General features: G+C 41.5%; 1 protein-coding gene across 2 annotated transcripts in view; it reads left to right on the forward strand.

Moving 5' to 3' along the window:
- LOC140909032 (uncharacterized) overlaps positions 1-2,475 on the forward strand; it is a 116,926-nt gene extending 114,451 nt beyond the window's left edge. For both annotated transcript variants that reach the window (XR_012158053.1, XR_012158054.1), the window contains exon 3: positions 2,356-2,475. The gene's annotated coding sequence lies outside the window, so the exon portion shown is untranslated. The remainder of the gene's footprint in view (positions 1-2,355) is intronic.
- Positions 2,476-9,224: the final 6,749 nt, after the last annotated feature.

Raw genomic sequence — 9,224 nt, forward strand, 5'->3', positions numbered from 1 at the left:
CCCCCAACATGCCATAACAATTCCACAGCCCACCTATGCCACAACAACTGTTTTTCAGTAGGTGAAAAGCCAGGGCCGGCATTAGGGGGTATCAGTCAGAGCAATTGCCCAGGGCCCCATATCATAGGGAGCCCTACTAAGCCAAGTTGCTCAGGCTTCAGCTTCATCCCGGGCAGCGGGGCTCAGGATTTGGCTTTCTGCCCTGGGCCCCAGTAAGTCTGTCACTGGCCTGTTCTTTCATTTATTTTGGTGGACCCCACTGAAACCTGCTCGCAGCCCCCCAGTGGGCCCCAGGCTGAGAACTCCTGGCTCCTGGCTGAGAACCCATGCTCAAAGGGATGTGGTCTGGGATGGTATTCACTGCTTAGTATGTATGTGTCCATCAGTTCAAACCCTAGATTGAAGATAGTCCAAGCCTTCTCAAAGAAGTAGCAAGTATCTCCCAGCGTTGTGCTTTGGCTTTCCCCTACGAATCCCCTTTCAGCAGCAGACACACTGGACTGTCACACTAAAGCTAACCTGTCCAGAGCAGAATTTTACCCTAATAACTGATCACTATAAAATACAACCGCCTCATATTTAGCAGTAATATGGGTAAATTGCTAAGGTAAGGTTACATAAATTATGTCTACATTTGGCAGCAGTAATCAGGTTTTTCCCTGATGTCTCCAGTCTGCAACTGTGAAAAGTATTACTAACCAAAGCTTCTTGCAGGATGAGTCCCAACTGGATTTCTGTGTTCTATTTGAAGCTTTTTGCAAGTCTGCCTGTCCCAAGATGCTCTCATTTATTACTGACAGTTCTTCAGAGCCAGGCTTCATTATAAGAGGATGCCTGTGTGATGCTTTTGTGGGTTTTTCACATTATATGTAAGCAGGGCTTTAGAGCTGTGCTCTGGCTCGGCTCCAGCTCCAGGCAAAAACCTGCAGCTCCACTGCTCCAGAGCTGCTCCGCGAGCTCTGCTCCAAAGCCCTATATGTAAGCCTTGCATACACTTTCCCTATTGCTTACTCCAGGAGGAGAGAGAGAGAAAATTACTTTCTGCCAGATACCCTACCTCCTTGGCAGATGGGACCAGATGGAGGAAAATTATAGCCTAATTCTTCCTCCTTCCCATTTCTGGGAGCTTGCAGTCTTGTACTTGCATCAGGCACTAAAGATATTAAAGTTGTCTGCCTGGTTGTCTAGAATTAACACAGTATTCAGTATTGAGGCTGTCAGTCTCTTTTTATGATATGCTCACATTCCAGGTTAACAGGCTTGTAAACTGTATTTTGGATTTTCCTCCAGTCCCCTATAACAGCCTACTACCGCTGCCAGCTAATGGAGTTAGTCAAGTGGTCTGTGCTTTGGAGCTAAAGGTCATGGCTTGTAACCCTACTCGTGGGCTATAGTGGACATCATCATTATACCAGCAGTGAAGAGCCTCAGCTCACAATGACTTTTCTAATTTGTGTCTATTTATTTTAGAGTCTGCTCATGGGCGATATACGTCTCATTGTTGTGAGTGTCCCAGCAGGGGACAGCCATCATCCAATCCCTGTTTCAGCATAAACCAATAAAATACAAACAATTAATGACATAATTGTCATTCTAAGAAATAGCACACACCAACAATGAACCATCACAATGCGAGTTCATTTTATTTTATGGTCAGATGAGTAGCCATGCATCACACGCCTCTCATTAATTGCCAACGCGATCAGCATAAACATCCTTTTGAAAAAGAAAGCAAACACCACGTCATTATTTACAGCAAAGTATAATGTACATAACTTGATAAAAATTAAGTTCTAAACTGTTTTTTAATGTCAATGCTATTTTGTAAGTACTGCACTAGTACTAGGGACAAATGTTAATTGTGCCACATGGACTAGTATATCTTGTTCTTATGTGTGCAGCATGTTAATAACTATGCACTTATTAAATCTGACTCTTTTCCGCTGATGGAGAATAGTGAATCAGACTTTAAGTGTTCATTGGCTCTGTGAAGCAGTGGGACTTTATCCACTGCTACATCAATTAAAAACTAACAAATTCTTCATGGTCATTTTAGAAGAAGATTAAAGTAGAAGTTTGTGAACAGTGCCAGCATAGTGCTCTCTTAAAGTAGGAAAACACAGGACCAAATTCAAATAGTATAACTCCATTGAAATGAACAGAATTATACAAGGGATGAAGTTGGCCTGTATGTGTATGTGTGTCTCAGAGTGGAACAGGAATCTGGTGCGGTCCAGGCGGGGCAGATGGCAGATTGCAATGCCTGATGGGTAGAGGACACAAAGCACCTAGCATTTCTAATGTCACATGCCCACTTATACTTTACTTGCTATCTTATTTACCTGCCCTTTTTAGATTTCATCTTGGACTCAATGAACACCACGAGACTAACAAGACTTTACAGATTTGTAGGCCTTGATTTACGGCAGAACAATACAGAGCCTGAGAGCAAAAACTATAGAAGCTACTTCATCATTCTACTTAAGGTAAGGCTACTTTATTCAAAATGCAGGGAAATAAGGTCAAGAAAAGCCACAAAATGTTAACAAACAGGAAGGAGAAGGGCAGCACTTGTCACTTAGTATATTCCATCTGCTGCCACAACCCTAAAGAAAATGTGCTTCATGCAAGATTAGCTGGAGCTGTGATGGGGTAGTGACACAGAAAATAAACAGGTAAATTGGCCACTCCTCTTCCACAGAACAACTTGATTGAGCCAGTGAGTCCCCTCTCTGAATCTGCTGGAAATAGAAGAATGTGTGCAGGAACTGGGTGAGGTATTTTTCCTGTGAAAAAAGTATGTGTGTGAACTCGTTATGTGTGAACTGAATTTTGGAACTTAATTCCAATTTACAACTGGGGTTAGTGCAGATGAACCGTGGAGGCAACACAGTGTGAGTACCATGAAAACAAACTAGCACCACTAAAACCTAACTCTGAACACATTGATGTCATGATTCAGATTTCATAAATACATGGCAAAGCCCCAGATTGCACAGGGAAACATAACTTGACAATGGAGAAGCCTCAGACTCCGGTACACAACAAAAGAGACAAAGAGAGGTTTGACTTTATATTTGTAAAGGCACTCACCCGCAATGTGTTGCAGGGTTTGCAAAGTGAGTGGCAATGGAGGTTATTTAAAGCTGTGGCTAGCCTGATGGGTGAGATATTAGTTTAGCTTCATACACCATGGTGGGGAATCTGAGCACAATATCAGCCTGGGCATTCCTGTTATGGAGCGGATACCCTCACTCCTGGAACAGGTAATGGGGATAAGGAAGGAATGTTTTGCAACGTCTCGGGACAAAGTCCCCAGTGCCAAGTCGCATGTGGAAAAAACATCAGCTTTGGAGAAATCCAATTGCTCTAATTTCCTAGACTTGGGTAAAATGCTATGACTACATAAGATGAGAAACAAATCTAGGCAGCAAAAGTAGGCCACAAGGAAGGGAAATGGTGGGACCGAAATAACGTTGCTTGTCTGGGAAGCTGAGCCTGGGCCTACAGCTGGGTGCTCAGTGCATCCCCACGTGGTGCCCCTTGCCTGTGGTGTTCCCTTTGGTGTTCAGAGCTCTAGGGCTGGGGATTTAGTGGCAATAAAGCCATACTTTTAAAAAAAATAGTAAGATTAGAGAATGGGACGAGAGTGGTGAAAATCTCATGGAAAGAAGCAGAAGCTTCCAGGTAGGGGAGACAAGGAGGGAGATATTTAACAACATGTAAGGCCAGCACAGCTGAATCCTGATCTAGACTGGCTCATTTTCCCTCACAGCACATAGAAGCTTCTAAAAAGACCAGGAGCGGTGAGAAACTTACATGCATTCTTGTTACCTAGTTTACCATCACAGGACCAGAATGTTCTTTGTGGCTTTTTTATGGTGCTGTGTCTCATCACAATATTATGCTTTATGCCTATTCCTGCTTGTAAAACTTTGAGTACATAGTTTCCACACAACAAAAGCAAACTTTGGGTAAAGGTCAGGGCATTCCTTGTATCATACAGATAAGCCTGGCTGTTTGTGGTACAAGCTTTACCCATTTCAATAAACAAAAATATTCAGCATTTGCAAACATGCAGCTTCCAAACTTGAGTAAAAGGCAGCATCCCAGACCCTCTCTTGTGTGGAAGGCTATTATTTGAATGGTTCTTTTTCAAGGAATGATTATGAAAAGTGGGACCAAAGAAGCCAGATAAGATTTATGCCTCTCTATAAGTGAAAGAGGAAGGTGAACCCCATGCTCCAGGACAGAAGGAGGAGCCTCGTTGTCATTTTCTAATGTATTATTTGTTAAGCACCAACCAGCATTGTACAGCATTGTGAAGGTTCCTTCCCCATTCTGAACTCTAGGGTACAGATGTGGGGACCTGCATGAAAGACCCCCCCAAGCTTATTCTTACCAGCTTAGGTTAAAAACTTCCTCAAGGTACAAACTTTGCCTTGTCCTTGAACCCTATGCTGCCACCACCAAGCGTGTTAAACAAAGAACAGGGAAAGAGCCTACTTGGAGACGTAGTCCCCCAAAATATCCCCCAAGCCCTACACCCCCTTTCCTGGGGAAGGCTTGATAAAAATCCTCACCAATTTGCATAGGTGAACACAGACCTAAACCCTTGGATCTTAAGAACAATGAAAAAGCAATCAGGTTCTTAAAAGAAGAATTTTAATTAAAGAAAAAGTAAAAGAATCACCTCTGTAAAATCAGGATGGTAAATACCCTACAGGGTAATCAGATTCAAAACATAGAGAATCCCTCTAGGCAAAACCTTAAATTACAAAAAGACACGAAAACAGGAATATACATTCCATTCAGCACAGCTATTTTACCAGCCATTAAACAAAAGAAAATCTAACGCATTTCTAGCTAGATTGCTTACTAACTTTTTACAAGAGTTCTGAAGAGCATTCCTGATCTGGTCCCGGCAAAAGCATCACTCAGACAATGACAGACCCTTTGTTCCGCCCCTCCCACAACCCATCCAGCTTTGAAAGTAATTTGTCTCCTCATTGGTCATTTTGGTCAGGTGCCAGCGAGGTTATCCTAGCTTCTTAACCCTTTACAGGTGAAAAGGTTTTGCCTCTGGCCAGGAGGGATTTTATAGTTCTATGTACAGAAAGGTGGTTTACCCTTCCCTTTATGTATGACAAGGGTAAACAGCAAGACACTTTCAGGCTAACACAATCTCTTACAGAGCTGGAGGAGGCTTCTGTTGTCTAATTTCATCCAGCACCAGTTACAAACAGTGCCAGCCAGCATTGTTCATGTATGGTCACTATCTACTAAAGCCAAGGGTCTATAATCCTCATGCTTAATGCCAGTGATGTGACAATAGGTCCCAACAGAAAAAATATTGCATCAAAGAGAAACATGTTAATAATGATAGAGGCCTTTGAAAAGAGACAGCGCGGAAGTGTTCACTTGGCACCCACCAAGTTCACACCCCTTACAGCCACCACTAGATCACACCAACATCTTCTCCCTTCTTGCACCTACTGTCTCTCTGGCACAATTACTATTGTTATTATTTCTTAAGAACATAAGAATGGCCATACTGGGTCAGACCAAAAGTCCATCTAGCTCAGTATCCTGTCTTCCAACAGTGGCCAATGCCAGGTGCTCCAGAGGAAATGAACAGAACAGGTAATCATCAAGTGATCCATCCCATCACCTATTTCCAGCTTCTGGCAAACAGAGACTAGGGACACCATCCCTGTCCATCTTGGCTAATAGCCCTTGATGGACCTATCCTCCATGAACTTATCTAGTTCTTTTTTGAACCCTGTTGTAGTCTTGGCCTTCACAACATCCTCTGGCAAAGAGTTCCACAGGTTCACTGTGCATTGTGTGAAAAAATACTTCCTTTTGTTTGTTTTAAATCTGCTGCCTATTAATTTCATTTGGTGACCCCTAGTTCTTGTGTTATGAGAAGGAGTAAATAACACTTCCTTATTTACTTTCTCCACACCAGTCATGATTTTATAGACCTTTATAGTATCCCCTCTTAGTCGTCTATTTTCCAAGCTGAAAAGTCCAAGTCTTATTAATCTCTCCTTATATTGCAGATGTTCCATGCCCCTAATCATTTTTGTTGCCCTTTTCTGAACCTTTTCCAATTCCAATATATCTTTTTTGAGATGGGGTGACCACATCTGCACGCAGTATTCAAGATGTGGGCGTACCATAGATTTATATAGAGGCAATATGATATTTTCTGTCTTATTATCTATCTCTCTCTTAATGATTCCCAACATTCTGTTTGCTTTTTTGACTGCCGCTGTTCAGTGAGTGGATGTTTTCCGAGAACTATCCACAATGACTCCAAGATCTCTTTCTTGAGCGGTAACAGCTATTTTAGACCCCCATCATTTCATATGTATAGTTGGGATTATGTTTTCCAATGTGCATTACTTTGCATTTATCAACATTGAATTTTATCTGCCATTTTGTTGCCCAGTCACCCATTTTTGAGAGATCCATTTGTAGCTCTTTGCAGTCTGCCTGGGACTTAACTATTTTAAGTAGTTTTGTATCATCTGAAAATTTTGCCAACTCACTGTTTATCCCTTTTTCCAGATCATTTAGGAATATGTTGAATAGGACTGGGCTCAGTACAGAGCCCTGGGGGACACCACTATTTACCTTTCTCCATTCTGAAAACTGACCATTTATTCCTACCCTTTGTTTCCTATCTTTTAACTAGTTACCAAGCCATATGAGGACCTTCCCTGTTATCCCATAACAGCTTACCTTGCTTAAGAGCCTTTGGTGAAGGACCTTGTCAAAGGCTTTCTAAAAATCTAAGTACACTATATCCACTGGATCCTTCTTGTCCACATGCTTGTTGACCCCCTCAAAGAATTCTAGTAGATTGGTGAGGCATAATTTCCCTTTACAAAAGCCATGTTGACTCTTCCCCAACAAATTTTGTTCATCTATATGTATGACAATTTTGTTGTTTACTATTGGTTCAACCAGTTTGCATGGTACTGAAGTCAGGCTTACAGACCTGTAGCTGCCAAGATCACCTGTGGAGTCCTTTTTAAAAATTAGCGTTACATTAGCTACCCTCCAGACATTTGGTACAGAAGCTGATTTAAATGATAGGTTACAGACTACAGTTAGTAGTTCTGCAATTTCACATTTGAGTTCCTTTAGAACTCTTGGGTGAATACCATCTGGTACTGGTGACTTATTACTATTTAGTTTATCAGTTTCTTCCAAAACCTCCTCTAATGACACCTCACCTTAACAATGATGATGGTCAGGAAATAAGATTCCATTTTTGCAAAAAGTTTCTAAACTTTTTATTTCCAATTTTTGAAAAAAAAATTCCTTTTTAGCACAATTTTCTGACCAGCTTTTGTTTCTGGTAATGCCTCAAATGTGCCAGGTGCTGTACAAACTCAAAAGGAGGCACAGTGCATGACCCAAAGAGCTTACAGTCTAGAAAGACAAAACAGACAGAAATGGGTTGTAAGGGAAAGGAGAACAACAATAAAGTATGGAGGCCCGGAGTGATCAGCTTATGCCCCAGTAATATCAAGTCCACCTTTACACACACAGCCTTTCTGGGTTACGTTGTAACCCCCTTTGGCTACAGCTGAGGATCACGGCCTACATTCCTACTCTGAGAAGGTGAAAGAAATCCTGTTCCCATTGCCCAGGTTAGGTACCCAGACTAGATGCTGATTGGTTTCTTCATCATTTGGGGTTGGGGGATAGGGGAAGGTTACCACTATAATTTCAGGGCTGCAAAAGCCCCTAGAGCCACTGGGCCCCCTTCACAGAGGGAAGTGCCTGACCGATCCAGGGGTCTCCTCCCTAAACCCCAAATCTTTTATCTGTATTAATGCAAAGGGAGCCCCTTTACAGCACAGCTCAGCAGTGTAGTATCAATCACAGGCAAATTTGGCTATGATAAACAAGGCTGTGCCACTATAGACAATAATAATAGAAGAATCTTTTTTGAAAAGATGAATTCATCTTACTATGGACCTTGAGAAGTAACTTTTAGAGTGGTAATTTATACAATTAATATGAAGCTAAAGTTTGATGAATCAAAGACAGAGGCTCACAATTCATTTTGGAAGATGCCAGTAGAATGTTATACAGACTCAAGGTTCAGCATTGTTTACATTTATATGCCACATGCCAAAACAGCTGTTAACCTTACAGGAAGTCTCTTGCTAGGTTATAAACCCAGGAATATCTATAACAAGAATACCTGAAACGTACAAAGGGTCACTCACCTCATGAAGAAACAGGAAGTAATTGCAAGATGTCTAAGGAGGGACTTGTATTAAAGAAGGTAAAGGGAACGCGATGCTTCAGGTGACTAATGTTTTATTATATTTGTACAAGGGCACAGTCTCATTACAGAGTGTACAGTAATCCAGTCAGTTCAGTAGTTTAAAGTGAACTGATATGTTCTCCCAAACTGTATGTGTGAAAGCCAGACACAAGGGAAAACTGACAAGTGAACTTTTCCATTACTTTTGAAGAGTGAGTGAAATAGGAATTGGTGCAATGAAATTAATACATTCAGGATAAAATAGGGACAATGAACCAGTATAGAGTATGGTTTTTTATTTAATAATTTTAAAGTATTTTGCAATCCTGGCTCTTTAAAATTCTTCTTGCCTCTCCATGGTGAATTACATTGAATAATACTGAGCACCCATGGGAAATACACTTCCTTGCTGCAAGACAGGAGGAATTTTAAAGGGCCAAACTGTGAATGTACATAGTGCTCTAAAACCACCTAGAAGACAAGATCTTTGCCCTGAAGAGTTTACGGATGGTCGAATTCAGACACATACAATGCACACTTCTAATGCAAAGAGATGCAGGAACTGAGTGTGTGAAATAAATGTGTTTTAAGGAGGGATTTGAAGGATAAAAGGAAAGTTACTTGGTTCATGAGGAAAGGGAGATTGTTCCAGGTATAAGTAAAAACATGAAGGAAGTCCAAACACAATAGCAGGAAGAGGACACAAAGGAGCAATTATCCAGAAGGTAGGTCTATGTAACAAGCAAGATGGTGGGCAGCCAGAAATGAAAGTAGGTGTGTGGCCAGGGACAGAGTTGTGCGGACAAAAGACTTACATTTGTTATAGAAAAGGAAAAGGAGCCAGAGGAGAGATGTGGAGAGGAGGCAGAAGTGGCCAGATGACATGACCAGATTTTTACAATGGAGATGGAGAGGAAAATGGACATTTTAA

This window comes from Lepidochelys kempii, chromosome 3, assembly GCF_965140265.1.
Source record: "Lepidochelys kempii isolate rLepKem1 chromosome 3, rLepKem1.hap2, whole genome shotgun sequence".
Classification (NCBI taxonomy): Eukaryota; Metazoa; Chordata; order Testudines; family Cheloniidae; genus Lepidochelys; species Lepidochelys kempii.